The sequence below is a fragment of the Dendrobium catenatum genome, unplaced genomic scaffold (assembly GCF_001605985.2).
Source record: "Dendrobium catenatum unplaced genomic scaffold, ASM160598v2 fragScaff_scaffold_161, whole genome shotgun sequence".
In the NCBI taxonomy this organism is placed as follows: Eukaryota; Viridiplantae; Streptophyta; class Magnoliopsida; order Asparagales; family Orchidaceae; genus Dendrobium; species Dendrobium catenatum.
In genome coordinates this window covers 177,693-199,890 of record NW_021318623.1, presented here as the reverse complement: position 1 = coordinate 199,890, position 22,198 = coordinate 177,693, and the positions used below count along the sequence as shown (strand labels likewise).

The window sequence follows — 22,198 nt, the reverse complement described above, 5'->3', positions numbered from 1 at the left end:
TGATTTTCATTAATCTTATTTTACTAACTATTTAGTCTATATTAATGGACCTAGTGTAGGAAAGTACTGATTTCTTTAGTTTATTTGATGTGATATTTTACTATACGATAATAAATTCTCACCATAAATTTGAATTATTAATCAAAATCAGTAGCTTTTTCTTTATTATTTTAACCAATTTTATGAAACCTCTTCTCTTTATTCTTTTTGTAGGTAGCATTGAGAGTCAAGTCTATTTTTTTTGTATTTTTTTTATTTTTATTTTATACTATATGCTGTTATTTTCTTTCATTATCTTTCCATAGTGATTCTATCTTCTTGCATATTAGTGTGATTTTAGACACACTTGCTTGCCCAATATATAAAATCATTTGTTATTATATTTTTATTAATTTATCATATCATCTTTGCCTATTGGTTAACTCTATATCACCTAATACTCAAATCTATATGAAATAGTTGGGCTAATTGTAGTTATGTAGCATTTGGTTTATGTTTTTCTGAAAATCTATTAAAACTCAATACAAATTAGGCTGTGTTTTCATAACTTAAATTGGTTTTAACATTTGAAGTTATTTTCTATTTATAGTGCTTCAACTAGGGGTTGCAATCTACCAAGTAGCCTGATGAGAGCTGAGATAGTTGTTGACATTGATTGACGCGATATGTATAATTTACTCTTTAGAGGTTGATCTTTGTAGGTTGTTGAGTATGATTTCTATTAATCTAATTTATTCACTATTTACTCTATATTAATGGATCTAGTGTAGAAAAGTATTGATTTCTTGAATTTATTTGATGTGATATTTTACTCTACGATAAGGAATTCTTGCCATAATTTTGAATTATTAATCATAATCAATAGCTTTTCCTTTATTATTTTGACCAACTTTATGAAACCTCTTCCAATTATTCTTTTTGTATGTAGCATTAAGTGTCAGATCTATTTTTTTGCTTTTTTGTGTGATTATAATTTTTTACTATATATTGTTATTTTCTTTCATATCCTTCCATAGTGAATTCTATCTTCTTGCATATTAGTGTAATTTTAGACACACTTGCTTGCCCAATATATAAAATCATGTGTTATTATATTTTTATTAATTTATCATGTAAGTACTTTAATTTTTTTATTTCTTCACAATCATCTTTGCCTATTGGTGACTCTTTGTCACCTAATACTCAAATCTATATGACATAGTTGAGCTAATTGTAGTTCTATAGCATTTGGTTTATGTTTTTCTGAGAATCTATTATAACTCAATACAAATTAGGTTATGCTTTCATAACTTAAATTGGTTTTAACTCTAGAAGTTATTTTCTAATTTTTATTTTTTTATTTAATGCAATAGATTTATAATACTTGATCCAATTTTTTAATTAACTTTGACATTTTAACTATATTGAGTCATATATTTAAAACTTTAAATCATTAAAATATAATATTGAAGAAAGGTTAACTTGGTGCTTAAAGAGTTAATTTAAGAACAATTTTATTATTTGATTTGCAAGAAATGTCATAGGTTTATTTGAGATTGCAAAGATAGTTTTTAGCTTTTAGTATCGAAGCCATGATGAATCCTATTCATATTCATTAGGAAGTGATTTTAATCTTGTTCAGATTCTTTTAGTTTGGAATGTGCTTGACCCAAAATGATCATTGTTATTGACATACTTTTTTAGGAGTTGATATAATGTTGTACACAATTAATGGAAGAATAAGAAAATGTTATTTATTTACAAGCAACTAAATGGATATGGTATAAAATTCAAACAAAAGTTAGAAGTTATTGTATGGTGGAAAGGTTGATAATAAAATTTGAGCAATGATAGTATTATATAGATCCTTGAAATTTAAAATTGTTCAGTGAATAAAATTATTGATATGGTGATTGCTTTTAAGATAATTATCTTAATAATATTATAATATGGTTAGTGCTTATACTTATGTTCTATTAGAAAAAAATTTTCAAATATTAGTTTGGGGAAGAGTTGGATGAATTACTAATATGTATATGCTTAAGGAAGAAAGAGTTTTGTTTGACTTAAAATGAATATAGGTATTCTAGTAAGATAAACTATAATAGAATTCATTATGGATATTGATTAAGGCATAGAAATGCAATGGGAGAAATTATATTTGATATCACAATAATCTATGATCTTAAAATACTTTATTTTCAACTAGTTTTACTAATTAGAGCCACCAAATCATAGATCAAATTCTCTTAGAGAGTGTTTTTCTTATAAAGATTATATGATACTTTTAGGAGGATTTAAACAATAAATATATAAGAGTAGTTATGAATGTATATCTTAGTATTAAGAAAATAATCAAAAGAATTAATTGCTCTAGGATAACCTGGTTGAATTTGAAATGTGCAATATTGTTAAATTTTGAAGACTTATTACTTAGCGAGGCAAATTGATATTCTTTAATTGAACCATACTTATTATGCAATAAATAGATGATAGACTAAAAGGGAGATTGGTGATGGGAGTGAGAAGGTTTAAAGATTTTTAATAAATAGATGGTAGACTAAAAGGGTGTTTGGTGATGTGAGTGAGAAGATTTTTAAGATCTTCATGAAAAATAACAATGCTTTTAGAATGTGTTAAAAATTGAATTTTACTATAGGATAATGATGATAATAATAATATTTTAAATTTTGAAATAGGTATAGTGTGCAAAATAGAAATATTCAATATTTTTATTTATAGCAAATATAATTATAAAGAAGAAGGAAAATGAAATATAATGTAGCCAAGTGATAAAAAGTTTAAAGATGTAGGGATTTGATTATTGAATAGTAAAAAAGTATTGATAATTAAAAGAAGATTGACAAAAAATGAGAATGTTAATGTATGTACATGTAAAACATTAAGAGGGATAAATTAAGAAATTATTATATTAAAGAAATGATTAGTGATATATATTAAATATAATGTTATTGAACATAAACTTGTACACTTAGTATATGTACAATAAAATATAAAATATACACCCATTAGATAAGTATATAAATTATATTTGAGGATTATGAATGTGAAAGGGTTGACCTTAACATAGATAGAAGTTGTTTAAAATGATTTGCGAAGACTAGATTTAATGCTTCAAGCAACACTTAGTTGGAGTGAATAAAAAATGCTTATTTATAGATAATTGGAATAAAGCTCTAATAATATTAAGGTCCATCTATGAAAAGCGTGAGTGGGATAAATTAAGAAATGATTGTATTAACATAATGGATATCTATTCAAGATAAGGTTATTGAAAATAAACTTGTGTAGTTAGGAATGTACAATAAAAGATAGAAAATATATCAATTAGAAGAGTATTATATTTGAGGATTTAGAATGTGAAGGAGTTGACAATGTGACATGGATAGAAGTTGTTTTAAAATAGTTTGTGAAGAGTAGATTTAGTACTTTAGGCAAAACTTTGCTGGAGTGAATAGAAAATGTTGATTCATAGATAATTGGAATAAAGTGAATGATGATGAAATGACCAATTAAAATACAACTAAATTTATTTTCATAGAATATTCAAAATCATTTTTATGATGATTTAAGGTCATTTCCATTTTAGATTTTGGTCTTCTTTAGGATATACTTGTTTTTTCAATAACCTTTATTTACATCCATTTTTCTTAATGTTATGTTTTTTCAAATTCCTTTTTTTTTCGTATAGTTCATTGCATTTTTAGATGTTGTAGTAGCAGTTTGTTTTCTTTCTCTGATCATTTTTTTATCATTCATTTTGTTATACTAAAATTTTTGTAAATTTTATTGATAAAATATTTTTTTGATTTTTGTGATCATTTCCAAGAATCTATGGTAAAAGCAATTAAAAATAATATTTTTAAAATAGTTGTGGTTGCTATAGATGCCATGTTACAATCTTTCAGGTTTATTATTACTGCTAAGTTGTTTTTGTATTATTTTTTATGTAGGTTGTCTTTTGTTTAATTTATTAAATTTTAACATATTTTATTTATTTAATAATTTTGATGCATAAGTTATTCCCCAAAAAAGAGAATTTGAAAACGCTTATTGAACTCTTTGATCATCAATATTAGAATATTCATGCATCTTCAAAAGCTTGATATTCAAATCGTGCCTTTAGTTAGAAAAGGCCCAGTGAAATATTCTTTTTGAAAAAAAGGTGTGATATTAAAGTAATGCTAATTATTGTATTTAGTTGATATTCCAATATTTCTCCTCTTATTATGTGAAAATCTCCTTATATATTTTTATATTTCTATTTAACTTCAACTTTTCCTTTTTAGTTGAAGAAAAATGAATTGGAGGCAGAACTTGCTAATGTTATAGGGATATTCAAGACAACTCATAAAATAGGATAAGCATTACTTTTTTGTTTATCAAAATATTATCTATTCTTTTGAGTTTTACTATTGTTTCAAGAACTCTCCAAAGCACTTCTCTTAGGAATTTATCATATGCTTTCTCTAAATCATATGTAGGTCCTCCTTATTCTCTCTATATTTCTCCATCAAACCTCTCAATACATGTATGACTTCCATTGTAGACCTACCCGACATGAATCCAAATTGATTTTGAGAAACATTAGTATTACACCGCAACCTACACTCCATAACTCGCTCCCATAGTTTTAAAGCATGACACATTAACTTAATTCTTCTATAATTCGCACAATCTTGAGCATCACTTAAGATTGTGCGAATTATAGAATTTACTAAAAAACAAAATTTGTTTATGAACTTTAAAATTTAGATTATTTTTTACATCACTTCAATTATTATTTCTTTCAAAATTTCAACTAATATAAGGATGCATATATATAAGCTAATATTTTAATTATGCCAAAAATTTCAAACCAATAAGCAAGCATATCGATAACTAATCCACCTAATTTAGTATCCAAAAATGTCCCTTTTGATCGATGCTTTGTCATCAAGGATGAGATCTTGCCTTTATCTTAATTGAATTTGATTCATTAGCTTATGATATTACCCACTGGATTCATCCACCTATCGAAATCTTTCATACAAAGTCAGATGTACTATCATTTTATATAAGTTATTAGGGATTTGATCATTCTAGCTAATCACATTTAATTGTAATACTATCAAATGTTTGATCAATTTATTGTTGTAAATTAGCATCCAATTGGCATGTCCCTAAATTTCCTATTCAATGCATTAGCCACCAGATTGGGCTGTATTAGATATCAAGTTCATAATCCTTGATTAATTCAAATCATCTTTATTGCCTCAAATTTAAGTCCTTATTAAAATTTAATTTCTTATTATAAAAATATATTTAAAATTTTTGTGATCAGTAAATATTTCACACCTCACACTATATAAATAATACCTCTAGATTTTCAAAGCTAACACTATTGTACCCAACTCTAGGTCATGTGCTGGACAATTCTTCATCATCGGTGTTGATATTGAGCTCTATTAAACTATGACACAAGATAATAATGTAGTTGGGCAGAAGTATAGGTATGTAAGAATATAAAATTTTTTGGATCCTTAAAAAACATAAAAATAAGAATATCCTTAAAATCTCTAGCAAGGCAAATTCAAGCCACGAAATATGGATTCCTTCTGAGATAACCCTTCATATATAACTTTATTACTCCTTTATCGTGTTTACTCGTTACATCAATTTAAAAGTAGCACCCACCTCAAAGGTAAAATGTTGTAAAAAAAAAATTGATTTACTCATTTAAGAGGAAAAATTGAATATATCTATACTACTGTAAAATGTGAATTGTGATTCTGCCATTAAGCGATCCTCTTTTTTTTTTTAATTAAAATTAATCTGCACTGTTTGATTTTGTGCCTCTTCATTTTCCTCTCCCGTGAGGAATTTTGAAACCATTTCTTTTTTCAGCTTCGCATGAGGAGTTTTGAATGAGTCCCTAAAAGGACCATCTTGGCCTTCTCCTCTCTGATAGGAAGTCAGGCTTCATGTCATGAGTTTTGATAGAGTCGGTAAAAGGACTTTCTTCTCCTTCCTCTATTTTGGAATGGAGGTTACGACAAATTCCTCCTCTCATGGTGGGAAGGAGATAACAAACTGAGTTGTTGAAATCGAAAGTCATGATGGGATTGGAAGTCACGATGAGAATTCACTAAGAAGGTAAAGATTGTTTTCTCCTTTTTCTCCTTGAATGTTTTTTCAGGATTGTAAATTCTATGTTTTTTTTTTAATTCATTGAAACGCTTAATTAATTCTTACTATTCGGTGATATTTAAGTTAAATCTTGCTTAAATTCTACTACCAAACAACATTAATTTGTTACAATTCAGAGAAGAGGTGTTTTGTGTGGAATTTCTTGGTGTGGTTGTGATGATATCTTCACATAGGGCTACAACTTTGATACGAGTATATCAGATTTGGGCACAATCGTAAGCCTTGCAACAACCACTTGATTATTTATTTATTTATTAGTTCGTGTAAATTATATAAAAAAAGCTTGAAGTGTTTTTTTCCCTTGTGTGAACTATATCTTCAGTCAAGCGAGAAAGAAGTTTGGACTTCCTGAGAAGCACAACGATTATGTGGTGAGAGCTAAGTCAATCCATAATAAAGAAGAGACTCTTCATGTAGGATTTTTGTAGTAATATTCTATAGTATAGTGGCCACATATTTATCAGAAAGGGTACTAATGAGATTTGAGGATATCTTGGTTTTATAGATACTTGGAGAGTAAGCCATGTCCAGGAACCCAGATGAGTTATATTTCAAGATGATAAGTTTGAGAGTGATTGATGGAGCACATAAATCAAAGTAATAAACCATTAAAACATTATTTATTTTTATTTTTTCAACTTTTAATTTTTGTTTTGTTTTGTTGAGCTTCTTGCTTAATTATTTACACATCTTTTTAGGAGTCAAGCAAATAAGTATAGCCACGATGAACCCATGCTAATGAGGACTTAAGATATTGGATATGTAATTCAAAAACTTTATACTGAGAAGAAGGTTAGTATTAGGGTAACACCCTTTTTCTAGCTAGATGAAACACTGTCATTTCATTTACTTATTTCTTTCTTTCTTTTTTTACATAGGTTGCATTTGCTTTGGAGAAAATTGATAAGAAATATTTTTTACATCACAGTTAAATTTGATCATTTTGATTTAATTGTCATACATAAAAAATTGATTTTATGAATGAAATTCTAACTTATGTACTTCTTATGTGCTTTTGCTGAAACCCAAGGAAAAGCTAAAGTAAAACCCGAAGCATGAATTAAATGGTTATTCACTTTCTCATCCATCAAACAAATGTGAAAAGCTATTTTAAATTCATGTTCTTTAATATCTCCTTTTCCATTTCATTTTTATTTCCTCTCTCTCAACTCCAAACCAAATGGAGCTATCCTCGGTTGTGGCAATGAAAATTTTATTTATTAATATGTAACAATAGAAAAAGCAACTCTATTTTTTGAATGAGAATTACACTCTATACCCGATCATATCATTAAATTTTTAACATAATCTATATTATATATATAGTTATTAATATATAATGCCCAATGTATTCTTGTATGTCAATCACGTCACTCTTATTTATAATATCATATAAAATGCGTTCAAAATGCATTGACTTTGTTGATATTAAAAAAATGATATGTTTGAGAATCGATTAAATTGGTTAGTGATCCTGACTGATTCATCAAAATTTCCTTGAGTGGCATTCATTTTTTTGATTCACTAATAAACTAAGTATGCTACTTTTATGATCCTTGCAGTTCATTTCTTCATGAGGTGTATGATTATCAAATTTATATTAATTTATGAAAAGTGGTGGACCTTCCAACAATGTATCCATGAGTCTGTTTTTTTTCTCATACAATTGTAGTTTTTTAGAGAGTAAGAGTTATAGTGGGTCATTGGTAATAATGGGTCATTGATGTTGTTGTTATATATTTCTCATCATTTAGACTAACAAGATTGTTTCAATTCTTTGTTGTCGGCGCACAAGGATCTCAAAACACCATTTTTGATGCCTGGGTACAAAGTCGCTGACGATTATGGGATTATGCTTGTGAGTTGTTTTCTTTTGTATCTTGTAGAATAGTAGTGTGGGTATTATTAAATATCTATAGTATTATTATTGCTTGCTGCAGCAGACTATTGATCAATATTTTAAACTAGCTTTGTCACTTGAGTATTTATGATTGGAACAAAATGTTCTGGATAAACCACAAGTAATTTTTAGCCAATTTTTTTATAAGCATTCTAGGAACTTGTCATTATTTTAAGGAGCCATAGCTGTAATTTTTTTACAATAGATTTATAAGAATTAGTGGTTGGTATCTCAAATTTACTTGAACCAGGAAATTTATTTCAAATGTGCAGCAGGTAATTCTAGAAGGGCTCATTGTTAGCATTATCTGAGTGCTATTTAATTGGATAACCCTATGGTGGTTCAGTAATGTAGGTTGGGTTTAGAAAATTTCATGAGAAGATTTCATTTTTTGGAGTTGAAATCTTCTTTTCTCTATAATGAACATGGATGGATTTTTGCCATTATATTGATTCATTTGCCTCAAATAGTGCACATTAGTATAACGATGATAATTGTAATGGCGTTGAATGTTGATTTCATTTTCTAGGGGCATGGTTGCTTCTTGTTTTTTCTACCTTACTCTCACTCAAAGTTACATAAAGCAAAGTTAGATGTAATTATGCCTTGGAAGTTGTATTACCTGTATTGATCCTTAATATATTTTTTTGTTATTATTTTTTCTTGCTAATGTGTCTCTTCTAAATTATTTTGTGTGCAGGTGACTGCTGTGAGGATCGATACTGAATGGGGATTATTGATGGCCAGTATATCGGAAGGCAGTGGTGAACAAACTCCATTATAGGTTTTTTGTGGCCCATTTTATTAATGATTTGCTTATGATTATACTGATTTTCCTATGTGATTCATTTATGGTTCCTATGAAAAGGTGCGCTTGAATGGTGTTGCTGCTTTAACTGGCATAGTAGGGCTCTCTGTTGCTGCGTTTATTCTTGTTGTCCTTATAATCATAAGGACAAATGAACCCAATATATAATTTACATGTGTTTAGTTTTAGATACTGCAAACTGAAAACTTTGAGATATAATTTACAAACTCTTCACTGGTCATACAAAGAATTTTGATGGAAGTGTTCAATTTGTCAAGGGGCATAGAAGTGTGAAATATGTTGTAGATGGAGCTCTTAAGATTTTGATTGTTGCGATATGTATCCATATGAAAGACTTGGATCTTGTTATTCTAGTTACTAATTAGCCTGTTAATTATAAATAGGTGACTATTATGGTTGTTGTTGTACCTAAAGGTCTTCCATTGGCTATTACATTGATGTAAGTGTTGATTGTATTCCTTTCTTGATGATATGATGTCAAGTTCTTCATGATTCTCATGGTTAATTGATTTTCCCAATTTTAGTCTTGACTACTCAATGAAGAAGATGATGGCAAACAAAGCATTGGTATGCTTCTCTTCTTATCGTTTCACAAGTTAATAGCCTCCGAAGCTGTAACGTAGCCATATGCAAGACTTGGATCTTGTTATTCTAGTTACTAATTAGCCTGTGAATTATAAATAGGTGAGTATTATGGTTGTTGTTATACCTAAAAGTCTTCCATTGGCTGTTACATTGATGCAAGTGTTGATTGTATTCCTTTCTTGATGATATGATGTCAATTTTTTCATGATTCTCATGGTTAATTGATTTTTCCAATTTCAGTCTTGCCTACTCAATGAAGAAGATGATGACAGACAAAGCATTGGTATGCTTCTCTTCTTATCAAACTAGAATTCTATACGTTCAACTATTATTAAGTTGCTACGTTACATCTTCGGAGTGTATCAACTTGTGAAACGATTGGATCTACCACTACCAGCTGCAACGATAAAACTGGAACTCTAACATTTAATCAGGTATCATTGTCTATGCTTCCATCATATTTTTTTTTATTATTGTATTTTAATTTACCTTTGGATTTTAGTTTTAGAAATTAGATAGTTTGGATTCTGATGATTTCTAGAGTGACACTGTTATTGAGAGTTGGGTAGATACATGGTCATCTTAAGTTCTAATTGATTTTGTGGCAATTATTCATTTGATGGTTGTGGAAGCTCATATGGGTGGGGTAAAGCTAACTTCTCCAGATGATGGCCAAGAGTTATCATCTTCAGCATATTCTTTATTGTATGAAATCAATGCATAGAATGCTAGTGGTAATGTGTATGAGCCAGAGGTAACATTTTTTTATTGAAGCCCTTCACCCTTGTTCAAATAGGTTGTCTGAGTTAGAGATCAAATGACCTATTTTTCTGATGAAAATTTTCATTTCTTTTCAAATAATTTGATAGTTGATGACTATTTTTGCTATAATGATTTCCAACTCTATTCTGCAAAGTTTTACTCCAAATTTGTTATTTTAGGGTGCTCTATTTGTGCATTAGTAATGTATTTGTTTTCATCGCCAAAATCAAACATAACTTTGCTAGTTTACTTACAATCATTAAAAAATTTCTTTTAAATCTACATAAAATCTACAGTTTACACAATATTTTAAAGACATGTCTTTACTATACCCACCTAGTTTTAATGCTAGAAGTTCTCCTCATGTATATTTCTATTTTTTTTTTTAATTTAACACATCTAATGTACTTAACATTTATTAGTTTTTACCACTTAATCTTCCAATACTATTCATTGACAAGTTATAATTTCACATATTCAGTATATCTTGTAGACATGTACCATGAGTCTTTGTTCAACTAATCATAGGCTTTCTTAATTTTAAATATTCCTACTTTCAAATTTTTACTTTAAAAAATATTTTACTAAAAACATTTAGGTTATCTGAAATAATGTGCAAGAAGATGCTATCTCTTAATATGTCAATAAGCACCTCCCAAATGATGCCAACTTAATACTAATATTTGATATAACTTAACTTAAATTTCAGTGCTAAGGGCAACGACGAACCCAAAATGATGAAACTATGGAATCTTAATCGGGAGCGTCATACCCACTTGATAGGTTAGTTTCTATTTCAGAATCATTTACCCATTTGGACGCTTAGCTCATCTGACCTGCATAAATTATTTCAAAGAGCCAAATCAACATTAGAACCATTAATAAGAAATAAACCAAGTAATATACACATCGATACATATATCTAAGAGAGAAACATAATAAATTGAATTTTACACTTAAAGCTAGAAATCAAGACAACTAACATCAAATTCAAATAACTCTCAACACAAGATAAAATATAAAGCTAACCTAAACCAATAAATAAAATTAAATGACATAAATTGAACTAATATAATCTAATCTAAAATTTAATGAAGTCAAATTTAAACATAAAGATAAAAGACAAGTTTAAAATGATATTAGAAAGAGAGAAATAAAGATAATAATGATAATGAATAAACCTGGACATCGGAAAATCTATTAAAAATCTAATAAAAAATACCTTAAAATTTTTTTCATAAACACATGAAACAATAACGTACAGCAAACTAAGTACATATTTTAATTATGATGTCATTTAGGAAAACTTTCTTACTATTTTTCTAAAGCAGCTTTCTAGTACAAAAACTTTCAAATAAAATTAAAAAATTGCTTTATAAAACTGTAAGAAAATTGTCTCAAACGAAACCTAACTATCCATCTACACCTCAAAATTTAATAATTCTCCTACAAACTTAGAAATCCAAAATTTAAAAATAAATAAATAAAACGAATGAGCTTCTTCATAGGAAACTTCAAGGGATGACGACGATCAATTCTCCTTCAGACACTGAGACTGAAGGGTGGCCGGAGGTACGACTTCGAGCGGGACATGGATGAATTTCATCGGAGCTCGCTCGAGACCCTGGTTGGAAGAGATTGGGAAGCTGGTAGAGTTCAGAGGAATGCTCTGGGAGTTCTAGGAAGTGATTTCGAAGTGTTGGAATCAATTGAGGTGGGATGAATCAAAATGCATTATTCAGCTGCCTCCCACGGCCATCGATGGCTATAATTGCACGGGCGAACGGCCCAAGGAAGGGGGGACCACCAAAGCTCCAATCCGCTTGGTCCTGCCATCACCAGCCATAGAATGGGTTGGATTGAGCAAGAAAGGTCTCTAAGGATCATGCGAACTCATCCATGAGCTCAATTGGGTAGAAGAAATCACAATTGCTGGAATGAGCACGGGTCAACCAAAACCTGTACGGATTGGGTCAACTTGGGTGCAACCTAGGTCAAGCCAGGTCTTGGGATTGATGGGGGAGATACATTGGGTAATGGGGCACTCAATGTAAGTGTCAATTGGGCTTAATTGGGTATGTGGAGGAAGATGGCTCAGGTCAATGTAATTTTGACCACTTTAGGCTAGCCTAGAGGTTGACCCAAGTCAATTTAAGTGTTGGGCTGACTAGGGTAGGTGTGTTGAACCTAGGGCCATATAGTGGAAGTGTTGATTTGGCATGGTGAGGCCTAGGTTGGGAAATGGTTCAACCATTAGTGGTTTTGACGACTTTAAGTTAGCCCAATTTTAAACCTAAGTTGACCAAAGCACTAAGTGAACTAGGGTAGGTGCATAGGTTTATATGGAACCCAATTCAACCATTAGTTTGATCCAATTTGGTTTAGGATGGAGTTTGACTTAAGAGAGGCAACTCTTTGGTCACTTGGGTCAAGCCAAATGGCTAACCCAAGTGGGCCCAAGTCTTGGGGTCTCAAGAGGGTCATCCCTAAGGGTTCAATGGGTGGTTTTAAGGGTTTGAATTGGCTTGGGAAATCCTTGGTCAAAGGGTTTGAATAGGATGAAGGTATATGTATTTGGTTAAACTTAGTTGACTTGGTCAACTAAGTTGACTTAGGGTCAAGGGTTGGGTCCATTGAGTTCAAGTTGATCATATGAACTCAATGGAAGTGGTCCTAAGTCAAGGGGAGTTCATTTGGTCTTAAATAGGTGTTTAAACCCTTAAGAGGCATTTTGATCAACCAGGTCAAACCAAAGGGAGAGTTTGGATCCAATGTGTTCCAAATGATATTTAGGATCGATTGGGATAGGTTCTAAAGTTTGATATGGTTTAACTAAGTTGAGTTTTGGGGGAAAGACAAAAAATCCCCTTAAAAGGTATTTTGGCCATTTTGACCCCAGGTCAACAATGAGTCAAACTGGGTTTTGAAAAGTGTAGGTTACTGGTCAACATGTCATAAGGAAGGCTATGGTAGACTTGGTTTCAAGGTGGTACAAAAATCACCCAGAAAGGGTTTCAGGGCCTGAGTCCTTAACCTTAGGATTTGGTTTGAAATCTTGGATTTGGATTGGATTTTGGAGTTGAATGGTTGAGTTTGGATTATCCAAATTAATGACAATAAAATGCATAATTGAAATTGATTGAATATAATTTGAAGGTTGATTGAAAGTTGAGAAGTTCGCCTTCCGCTTATGCCGCTCAAACCATTGAGGCCAAAAGCTCTGATTAGGAAGGATTTAGGAGGAGTTTAGGAGGGAAATTTGAAAGTAGAGACTGTTTAGATATTTCCTTTTAGATTGTATGCATTAAATAGTTTGTTTTTCTAGGATTAAGGAATCTTGAATTTGGCTGAAATTTGAAATCTCTCTTAGGTATCCCTCCTATCACTCTCTTACCCTCTCCCTCCCTCCCTCTCTCTCTCTCTCTCTCTCTCTCTCTCTCTCTCTCTCTCTCTCTCTCTCTCTCTTTCTCTCTCTCTCTCTTTATGTCTCATTCACTCTCTCTCTCTCTCTTACTCTTTTGATTAACTACATTTTGCTTGTTTTTCTTCTCCCACTAACTCTATTCTTTTTCTTTATCTCTCTCTCCCTTCCCACCTCTCTTTATTTATCTTTCCCTCTCCCTCGCTCTTTCTCTCTTCCTCCCTCTCTAAATTTTCTTCTCTCTCTCTCTCTCTCTCTCACACACACACACACACACACATTATCACTCTCACTCTCTTGCTTCCTCTATCCCTATATACCTACTATCTTTCTCTTACCCTCTTTCTCACTCACTTTCTATCTCACTCTCTTACTTCTTTTATTAACTAATTATTTCTTGTTTTTCTTCTCCAACTAACTATGTTTTTTCTCTCTTTATCTCTCTCCCTTCTCCCTCTCTCATTGTTTATCTTTCCCTCTCCCTCACTCTTGCTCTTTCCTTCCCTCTCTCAATTTCTCTCTATTTACCTCTCTCTCTCTCTCTATCTATCTTCCCGCTCTTTTCTCTCTCCTATTTTTTTTAGGGAGAGAAGCGCTGGGTATGGCGGGAGGTGACCGAAGGTCACCTTTCCGCTTAAGCGAGGGTGGAGGTGACGGTACGGCAGGAGAGGATCGACGGCGGAGCATTGGTGGTGGAGGGTATGGTAAGAAGCTTGGAGAGCGTTATCCGAGCAAAACGACGGGCGGTAAGTGCAAAGGTAAGGCCCGAGATGGTGGTACGCCTGGAACGGATGGAGTGCACGAGAGTCGCTGGGAAGCTAAGGTTCAAAACATTGATGCTAAGGGAGCGCTGTCGCCTCCAAGGGGGGTTTCGGTTCAGTCTCCTGAGGTGGTTTCTAAGGAGGAAATCCCGTCCTCGCAGTTGGTTCAGTTAGCGGATCAGCTGGCGGATGTGTGCGGGTCGGTATCCCAGCCGGTGGTGGTGGCGGTCGAGACTTCCATGGAGGTCGAGGAGGCTGCTCAGGTGGTGGAGTGGGATGAAATGGAAGAAGCGTTTGACATGAATGCTGGAATGCCAGGACGCTCGGGTTTGCTGGCGGTTAGCCCGGAGCTAAACGACTGATGTAATGACTTAGTGCGTAATGGTGGTAGCATGGCAGATGAGATGGCTATGAAGGTTGATGAGACAGTGAACAATGGTGTGGGGGATGTCGGGGCTCATGCCTCCCCAACGCAGGCGGATGACCGGGCAGTTTGCAGCCAACCTGTTTGTGGTAATGCCAAGGCGAATGGCGTGACTAATGGAGACGAAATTTCTAATGGGAATTACCAGAGAATGGGTAACCCTTTCACGTTTGTGGTTGGGAATCCCTAGAATAAGCCGGAGCATATCCCGATATCAAACCTCGAATCGATAAATGCCTTAGCTGAGGATGGTACTACTATCAACCTCAACCTGGAACGGGTGAAGGCCAACATGGAAATGTTGGATCGAGCGGTGGTGGGAAAGATTATTGGCAGAAGCTCTTCTTTTTTTACTCTGAAGGCGGAACTCCAACGTCAATAGAGCCGATTTGGGGATTTACAAATCACTATGCTTGTCCATGGTTGTTTTGCTTGTATTTTTGTCTCGTTGGAGGCAAGGGATGCGGTGCTAAGTGGTGGGCCGTGGTTTATCGACGGTAGCTTGGTGGGTCTTGACAGGTGGTCACCGGACTTCTCCCCGGCCTCAATGGAAGGGCTGACTTCCCCGGTGTGGATTCATTTGCCCAATTTGCCTCTGCAGTATTGGGATGAATGTAACATATCTAGGATTGCGTCAAAATTTGGCACTCCTTTGTGGATTGATGCACAGACAGGGTGTTGGGGTCGTAGAGAATACGCCCGTGTTTCTGTGAGGATGAACTTAGCAACAAAAATGCTTGCTGGTGTTTGGATCAACGGGTGGAACGGGAAATTCTTTCAACCAGTTGAGTATGAGGGGATTAGACTTATGTGTTATGGCTGTGGTAGAGTGGGTCACCGTAGGGAACAATGCCCCAGTAGGCAGAATTGCTCGGGGGGCTGGGACCTGAGTAGTTTTGGGGGGCAGCTGCCTCTTCGTAATTCGGCAGTAAGGAGCCCGGTTACTCCCCCCCCCCCCCCCCGGGCCCCCCCCCCCGGGTGGGGTTGAACAAGGTATTTCCCCGAAGGCTGGGGTTGAACAGGATATTTCCCCGAAGGCTGGGCCTGTGCTGGCCTCATTAGAAGGTTCTGCTCCCCCTCTATCTAGTGGAGGCCCCGACGACAGTGGGAGCTTGGAGTCAAGACCTGACTCTTCCATGGCGAGCCAGGAATGTCGGGAACGTGTTGGTGATAATGAGGATGAGGTGGTACCTTGGATCCAGGTCCCTCCTAGGAGAAGGAGGAATTCTCGCGTGCCAGGCAATGCTGGCCCAAGAGTGCATCTAAGGGGAAAGTGATCGTGTGGAAGCAAGTTGATCTAAGTAAGGTGGGTGTGCCACAGAGCAAGCTGAGGCCTACCGAAGTGCAGAAACGGAGGGGTTCAAAAAACCCCTTCCTTTTATGGCTGGCATTTGGAGGGAGATCCCCTTGGCTAACCGGTTCTCCTTTGATAAGGAATTGAGTATGTCTGAATCGCCTATTGAGATCCCTCGGAAGTGTAAGAAAGAGGTGGGTGACACCGACTGCGGCGGGGACGCATCCCCTTCGGTTAATCAATGACTACGGCCCTTTTTTGGAATTGCAGGGGTGCCCGTAAGAAGCAGACGGGTTACTATCTGTGTAGCCTCGTTAGCAATAACGAGGTGTACTTCGTTGGGCTTACTGAAACTATGATTGAAGATGTCAATCATGCTGATGTGGATAGAATTATTGGTAAGAACTGGGATTTCTTTCACTTTCCGGCTACTGGTCATTCGGGGGGTCTTCTTGCCCTTTGGAAACGGGATGTTGCTCAGTTTGACATTTGCTTGGCTTTGAATCAGGCTCTGATTGGGTGGCTGGTCCTCCCCAATCTTCAAAGGTGCTTGGTTGCTGTTGTGTATGCCAGCAAGGATTATCATTCCAAAAGGGTCTTGTGGAATGACATAGGCGGTTGGATTAATTCGGACTTCCCGGTCATTGTGGGAGGGGACTTCAACTGCTGCTTGGCCCAAGAGGAGAAAAAGGGCGGTCGGCGGTTTACCTACACGGCGGGAGCCCAAGAAATGGTGGAATTTATGAGTGTTAATGATCTCCATGATCTGGGGTTTTCGGGACCTAATTTTACTTGGTCTAATAACAAACGTGGCAACAGTAAAATTTGGGTTAGACTTGATCGTGTTTTGATGAACTCTGAAGGGTTGCGGCTGGCCCCATTGGCTAATGTTTGGCACCTTGTCCGAATTGCTTCGGACCATTGCCCTTTTTTGGTGTCGTTGGAGTCGATTTCCCGCCCCAAGGGATCCAAATGGTTGCGGTTTGAAGATATTTGGATGAGGTATCCGGCGACCTGGAAGCTGGTATGGAAAAATTGGACCAAATCGGACTACGGTCCTCCAGATGATATTCTGAACCGCAAATGCTCCAGAACTTTGCGGGCTTTGTACCACTGGAGTCGGAATCGTCTGAAGGAGCTGGGTGAATTAAAGTCCTCCTTGGAAGCTCGAATTGAGATTCTGCAGATGGCTGAAGGCTCGTCGGAAGGCTTGACGGCTGAACAAGATGCTGAGCTTCGACTGAAGGCCGGGGAGTTGATCACCATGTTGGCTCGTCTGACTACGTGGTGGAGACAGCGTGCTAAGACCAGATGGATTGAGGAGGGGGATGCCAATTCCCACTTCTTTCATGCTAATGCTTCAGCTCGAAGGCGTGGCAACATGATCAAAGAATTGTCCGACAGCAATGGGGAACGGATCCTGGACCCGCAGCTCATCCAGGATGAGTTCTGGATTTTTTTCTCGCTGAAATGGAGAGATAGGCAGGTGAATTTTGAAGATTGGCCATAATTTAAAGAAGAGGATAGAGTCCCTGATCATTTCCAAATCATGTTGGAGGCCGGAGGTTACAGAACTGGAGATTCGTCAGGCGGTCTTCAGTCTCGGGAACAATCGCTCACCTGGCACCGACGGAATTAATGCTTCCTTTTTGAAATTTTATTGGGAAATTATTAAGGGAGATGTCTCTCGGGCTATCTCCCATTTTTCTGGACTAATACTATGTGTGAGAGCTGGAAGGAAACTTTGATTGTTCTTATCCCGAAGTCAGCTAATGCCAATCAGCCGGCCAAATTTCGTCCCATTAGCTTGTGTCAAAGCTTCTACAAGGTGGTGGCCAAAGTGCTGATTAACCGTTTGAAGCCTGTGCTTAGCAGCATTGTGGGAGAGGAGTAGGGGGCGTTTGTCCCAAGCAGGAGCATCACTAGTCTTGGTTTGATTGCCCAAGAGGTCATGGAGAAACTCAAGCACTCGTCTAAAAAAACTAGTCTGATGGCGCTAAAGGTAGATATGGAGCAAGCGTACGACTGCATGGCTTGGAATACTCTGGACAAGGTTATGAGAATTATGGGATTCAGCGAGAAATTTACTCATTGGATTATTCAATGTATCACTTGGCCTAAGTTTTCGTTAATGATCAACGGGCAGAGGACACATTAGATCCGGGCGGATAGCGGGTTCCGACAAGGCTGCCCCTTGTCACCCTACCTCTTCATCCTGTGTTCAGAGTTGCTTACTAAGGGGTTTAGACATAGGGGTGCGGATCATGGGATCCAAGTTGCCAGGAATTCGGAGCGGGTTTCTCACCTCTTATATGCTGACGACATCCTGATTTTTGTCGAGGCATCCTGTTGTAATGCTAAACGGATCTTGACGTTACTGGAGGTTTATTGTAGCTGGACTGGGAAGCATATTAATTGCGGGAAATCAGCAGTGATGTTTAGTAGGAAATGCCCAAGCTGGAAGCAGAGGGCGATGGCAAAAAGCTTACATGATTAGAAATCATATAAAGTATCCTATAACATTAAGTTTAGCTCCAAATTCCTTCTTTCTTAGTTCCCTACTCATCCATATTCAATTCCTGAAAAAAAGCTTACATGATTGGCAACAACTTAGAAATCATCTACATTGTCATCAATGAGGGGGTCTTTATTTGAGTCTTAATCATAACAAATTGATCTCTCCCCTATCTAATCCTGTGGAGTTCAATGCCTCTCAATATGTTTCTTCTTTTTTTATTTCAATCATCTTTTCCTTTCATAAATATTTGTCATTAATATAAAGATGAGAATAAATACTCCAAAATTTTTAGAGGAGGTGATGGCGGTCTGCGGCTTTCAAGTGGTTCTTGATGGTGGCTATGATGTTGGAGGATACGGCCAAGGTGGTGGGCTAGAGGTTGAGGCTGTTGAGAGGAAGTTGTTGTGGCTTTGGGGTGCATGAAGGCATGATTTGTTAGGGGATTTATTTAAGGATTTAGGTAAGTTTTAATATATATATATATATATATATATATATATATATATCGGTTGAGGCGTACTCCTCACGCTAGTGAGTTGAGACATGCCTCAAGGTGGGCCTCAGCCAAACTAAGGCGTAAGGTTTTTTTCACTGGAATTGTGCTGAGGTGGGCCTCAAGGCGAGCCTCATGTTGCGCAATTCTAAACAATGGGCTAGAGAAGTGCCTGGTTGCTTGGTGCAAAAAAATAGTTCTTTCCTTTAGTTATATGTGCTATTTTTTCAATCTATTCAAACCTTTTTTCTTTGCACTTATGCTTGTACAATCTAACAAAGCTGCTTCTTTTAAGGTAAAGTTGGAGGTTTGAGCTCATATTACCACTCTGAGATGAAAATGTTTCTGTTCTCTATAACATTGCACTTGTGATCATCGTGGTCACCTAAATTTCTGTTTGCTGATTTTGAATATCCCCAAATTGTTTATAAATTATGCAATTGATTTTTTTTAATTTCACTATAATTATATAAACAAGTAATTCCTTGTGATTTTTCTATTAAAGATAATTTGAGCCATCATTGTACCTAAGTACATCATTAAGAGACATCAATCTAAACATAGTCATGCTTTTATGAGTAGAATAATGGTGTCTAGATATAGATGATGCTGTAGAGTTCATTTAATTTGTAATTTTTTATTTTGATAGTCTACATGTTGACATACATTTGTTATGAAGACTCGATAAAGATTACACTATATTTTGTTCATATACCTTTTTTTTTTTACAGATAGTTTAAGTGATTTTAGCGATCAAAGTCATCATTAATTTTTCTCGAACAAGCCCTTTTAAATTTTAACTAGCCATAGAAATTCATCTGAGTTTTATTTGTAATATGATTTGCAGTTTTAGTAGATCAACATCAGTTGAGACAAATTCACTTATTAGTTAACACTAAAGATCATGCAAGAAGATAAGTAGAAAAACAAGGAAACACTACAGTTGCTGCTTTTTTTCACCTTTTTTATGTCTGGTAACATTATTGAATGTTGCATTGCTTTGAAGACTATTGTTCTTTTGCACTTATGAGTTGAGGTACCTCATAAGCCTTTTTAAATTTTAACTAGCCATAAATCTATTGAGGTACCTCAATCACTAAATTCCATCCTTAAATATTATAATGTATGTACTTTGAATGCTGATTTTTTATATTTAAAAGATTACAAATCAATGTTGTTAATGGGTTGGAAAACGGAATGGGATATAATGCAGAGTTGCAATTCAGTGCTTTCTATTGGCAGTGATAGAGCTTGAGTTTGAATCCTTTCATCTGCTAATCTCCTTCATCTGAATGTTTTTTATTCATTATTTTTCTATTGTCGATATTTTTCAGACCATTGAGGCACTATCATGTGTTTCTTCACCCAAACTTGCCTTGAGGTTGTACTTACAATGTGCAAAGGTTTGTAGACTTTCAATTGAGGTTATATCTCAATTCTGCCTTCAACAGTAGCCATTGTTTTTTATTTGATATTTTCTCAGGCTGCCAATGATTGTGATCTTAAACACATTGCGTATGAGTTTTTTACTCAAGCATTTAAATTATATGAAGAAGAAGTTGTAGTAAGAAACTAGAATATAATTATTCAAGCCTAATTAGGTGTTATTATTTTATCAATGGTTATTTGCCCATTGAAGTATTTTGTTGTTAGTACTATTTTTCATTTAGTTACCATCTTTTATTTTCTGTCCCTATAATCTATGTAGGATTCAAAAGCTCAAGTGACAGCAATTCATAATTATTGGACCTCTACAGAGGATGAACGTATTGGGAGTTGAGAATAGAGATACGCTAACCCATAAAGCCACAGGGGTGAGTTTTTTACCCATGCTCATTCATTTTTAATTCTATTTATTATAAACTTCAGAGTTCATTTCTTCCTTTTTCCTTGGCAATATTCTGCAAAGCTTTTGAAAAAGCCTGATCAGTGCAGCATAGTTTATGCTTGCTCACACCTCTTTGGGGTTGATGATCAAGATGGAATCAAGGATGAAGAAAGTTAAAATTTGCAGTTGCTCTCTTTCCTTTCCTTTAATGCTTTGAATTCTGTACCTGAAGACTGATTAGCAGCGTCTTTAGGAGTTCTTGCAAACCCATTTTTTCTTTGGCATATATGGCCATGAACTCTATATCTATTCATTCAAATTGGTCTCTTGTTATTTATGACTTCTCGGTAACTGCATTTACCTGAATACTTGTTGTTTAAGGCCATAATAGGTTTAGGAAGTCTACAATTTTAAGTATTAGTATTTGATTTCACTTGTTTAGCCTGAAAAGTCACTTTGAAGGGTTCTTTAGGCTTCAAAAATTTCAAATTGAGTATGTAATGCTAACAATGGTTTCAAGAGATCCTAAAACAACTTAAAAGGCATATTCGAGTCCGAAAACAAACTTGAATGGCCCAAACTAAGTGTTGGTATGCCTAGGTCATAGCCTTGTGCTGCCCACATCACTCACTAGCCTTAGGGGGCAAATTTTTGTCCATAATTTTGCAGTTTTAAAAATTATTTACCATTTTAAATATTTAAAGAAGGAAAATAATCAATCTCATACTTTGAAAATTTCAAAAATATAGTAATTTTTTTTTTAAAAAAAAAATCTAAAAACATTTGTCTCTTCCTCCTATAAATCCTTTTTGAGTTTCAGGAGCGCACATTCTTTCTCCTAAGGCCCAATTTTCTTTTAAAAAGATGTCAAAATTTGTCTTGCAAGAGAGATAACAATTGTAAGCAAGAAATAATAGTTATCATTCCTAAAGGAGAATTTATGAAATCAATTGCAATACGCTATCTTCAAGTAATACAACAATTTTTTTAGTTGTCATACAAAGTTCTTCCCTTGCTAAATATAAGTAGGAAGAAAAAACTTCATTATAGTCCATCCCTTAAGTCTCTTTGTAGCCTTTGGTAACCAACTAAGCCTTGTAATGCTCATAATCCCATCTGATTTATACATGATCTTATAAAATCTTTTACAACATATGGGTTTCTTTACCTTGAGGGGTAGTAGTAGGTGACCAT

The 22,198-nt window shown here is 34.8% G+C and overlaps 1 long non-coding RNA gene across 1 annotated transcript; it reads left to right on the top strand.

Annotated features, from left to right (window-relative positions):
* Window positions 1-7,609: 7,609 nt before the first annotated feature.
* Window positions 7,610-21,364, top strand: LOC114579125. The gene is made up of 7 exons (XR_003699980.1): window positions 7,610-8,047; window positions 8,790-8,873; window positions 9,302-9,357; window positions 9,443-9,602; window positions 9,744-9,937; window positions 20,511-20,579; window positions 20,885-21,364. It is a non-coding gene; the product is annotated as an uncharacterized LOC114579125 (long non-coding RNA).
* The last annotated feature ends 834 nt before the right edge of the window (window positions 21,365-22,198 follow it).